This window comes from Caloenas nicobarica, chromosome 1, assembly GCF_036013445.1.
Source record: "Caloenas nicobarica isolate bCalNic1 chromosome 1, bCalNic1.hap1, whole genome shotgun sequence".
Taxonomy (NCBI): domain Eukaryota; kingdom Metazoa; phylum Chordata; class Aves; order Columbiformes; family Columbidae; genus Caloenas; species Caloenas nicobarica.
Window position 1 is genome coordinate 130,993,408 of NC_088245.1, and position 3,324 is coordinate 130,996,731.

Here is a 3,324-nt window from a genome sequence, read left to right on the forward strand (position 1 = left end):
AACCATTTTTTGGTGATGTACATCTCTGGAAACACATCTTGGATACTTCTCATTTGACCTCGACGTTCTTGTATTAAAAGTATGCAGATGTGCTTTTAGTTCAGATTAAGGCAGATGGCAATATCCATTTGCCTTAAAAACAATAAAAGGCATCCCAGTTCTGTAGGAGGGAATGTGGTTATGAATCCTCACCAGAGAGTAGGTGCAGTGGTTTTGTTTTCAGTATTCACACAGTTCTGCCCTTTCTGATATTTCTCTGAGATTTCTGATATGCCAACGGAGAAATAAGGAGAGGTTGGGGTTTGTTTTGTTTTATTTTGTTTTTACCAGTCACTAAATGTTCAAAATAACAATGTTTGACTGCACCAGAATTGTGTTTCTGCAGTGGTGGCTCTGCTGTTCAGAAAATGTTGGTATATCAGATGTTTAAATGTCAGGGAATCTACAGGAGGAATCTAGCAGCGATATATTTGAAGAGCCTTCCCTTTGAGTGCAAAGGATTTCTACCACAAGTGCTGATTAGTGAAATTAATTTCCTGTACATAGCACATACGCTGCAGAATTTCACTTGTCTTTTCTGGTTTTTTTCCTAATGGTTTTGTGTGAAAGCAAAGGAAAAATGTGGTGTGTGTGACGCTTTCACATCTTCCTTTTTTTCCCACAGTAATTGTTTTTAGCAGAATTTAAAGGCACTTTCTTATTAAATCCAAGTCTTTGTTTTCATTCTGCAATGCTGCTTCTACCTGTTTAAACCTTTTTCTGGAGCACATATAGATGAAATGCTGAAAGCCTATTAAAGTGTGCAAGAAAGCTTATTCCTATGGGGATTTCTCTGTGAATTAGTGTTCCTATAGAACCTGCTACAGTGCTCATATAAAGAAGTCTCTTCTGAATTGTGACTTCAATATATATGAAATTAGCATCCTAAGTGTTAGGGAAAGATGCATAATACCTCTTACCTTGAAGAGATTGCTTCCAAGAATCAAGGATATGTGCTTAGGGAAGCTTTAATCAATGGAAAAAGTGTGACTTCTGCCTCTGATCAAAGCAGAACAACGCACTTGGCTGCCATGCTCTCTCTGTTCTTGCAGTCTCTTGGAAATCAGGGATTTCTCTGAAGAAGATACCAAGAGCCATGATACCTAGAAAAAGGGAAGGAGCTTTAACCGATAATACACTCCTTGAGATCAGCTATCTATCAAAAATTTAGGCAGTCTTAATGAAGTGATTAGCTGCGCCAGGTTTCTCTGTGGGTAAAAAGCGGGGTATGACGCCTTCTTGCTAGAGACTGGCAGCTGAGGAGCTCAATCACTTTCCCCGGGACTGCTTGTCTAAGAGTAGCATTAAACCCCAAGCAAGAAATGCAACAGGCTGGATTTTTCTTTCTAGTTGTAATACACTAATGGCAGAAATATTTAAAAAAAAAAAAAAGGAAAAAAAAAGCATTTGAATTTAAAATGAAAGTGACATGGTAAACTGTAGAGCTATAACTGAGTTGCCATAACTCTATAGTGATGCAGGACACATGATTAGAGTAGGAGTAGAAAGCACGTGGACCCATCTGACGGTCCCTGTTTGCCTAAAGCGCTGCACAGCTGTGTGGGACATGCGGTGAGGGGAGGATGGATCGGTGGGCAGAAAGCTGGGACTGTGACTTGGGGAAACAATGGATGAATTACTATAGTCATGATATTTTTTTCTTCTCTGAGTACTGTGAATATACGTGTAAATATATTTATATATATATTTATGTATATATTTATGTATATATTTATATATCTATAAATATACTATGTAAACACATGGTCCTAGCATTTGCCAGTTGTGCTGGTCCTCCTGGTAGAAAATGCATGGGTAGAGTACTAATGTACAGGATTTAAATCAGAGCCTGAACCTCCAAACACGTGTGCTAGAAACCCCACAAAGGAGAGACACACTCCCAGTCTGACTCAATGGCGTAAACTCCTTTCTGCCGTTTCATATGGAATAATTTTTTTCTCTACAGAAAGCTGTAAGCTGTTCTTGTTCTGCCATTTGATTTCTCTGTAGAATACCACCTAGTTAGTTATGCCAAAATAAAACTCTGATTTGTATTATGATCCAATAACCCCAATTCACTTCTACATTAGTACATCTACTCCATCTAATCCAAGACATCTATACTGAATTAAAACTGGAGCAACATTGTGGCAAATCATTTCTGATAAAAAGGATGCATTTGCTTTAAATCAAAGTAATTTAAATCAACAAGCCAGAAATCTGCATTTAAATAAATTATTTTCGTCTTGGTTTGCATTTGCACTTTATTTTTTTTCCTTCAAGACAACCAGGTTTTCATTGGTGTGTATCCCTCTCACTGTGATTATTAGGGCTAAATATAACCCCTTACACTATGCCGGGGTTTGTTTTATTTTGCAGGAGGATGTGCAATATCTGTACAAATCTACATCACTTAGCACGTTTCCTCCCACGGGCTCTTATTTACTAAGTGTTTTGTTTTTCTGGTTAGGATTTGCTTCAGGCTGGTTTTGTTTGGCCGCTGAGGTTCACGAGGGCTCTACCCTTCCAGCCTTTAGAGCGCGGGCATCCCACGCCCGTCCCTTGAGCCGGGGCAAGCTGGGGAGCGGGACGAAGGGGCTGGTGGTGGGTGCCATGGGCACCTTCTGGAGGAGCCGTGGGTGCCATGGGCACCTTCCGGAGGAGCCGTGGGTGTCATGGGCGCCTTCTGGAGGAGGAGGACCCGACACTGGCGGGGGGAAGGTCTCCCTCCATGTCACTTGCTGGGGCCGATGGATGTTCTCCGGAGCCGCTTCGGTCCTGGTGACACATCCGGAGGCTGCTCCCTGTCCAGGCGCTCAGCTGTGATGGCCAACATGTGCAGCTTCGGTGGTCTTTCTTAAATTTTCTTTGTGTAACCGAACTTGGTGGATTGCATCCATCTGGACCTGAAATAATGGTGTGTGGGGTTTTTTTAATTTCAAATATAATTTTATAGGGTTATTCCCACAGTAGCGTCAGGTGTTTCACTTAGCTGCATTTTAAACTCCAACTTGAGAAGCTCCATCGGTGCCAGCAATGCCCAACACTTACACTCGATGCCCACCGATCACAGGCAGGGCCCTTTTCTGCCCCCTCAACCCAAAACCCTCCCGCCCCCGTGCCAGACGTGCATCTGTATCGTCAAGGAGAGGCGAAGGCGGCACCGCGCACGCCGCCGCAGCCTCACACACGCCCCGTGAGGAAGCCGTGGGCGGGCGGGAGGCGATTTATGAGGCCGAGCGCCCGCCTGCCACCCGGCTTTCGCCCGCGCCTGGCGGGGAGCAA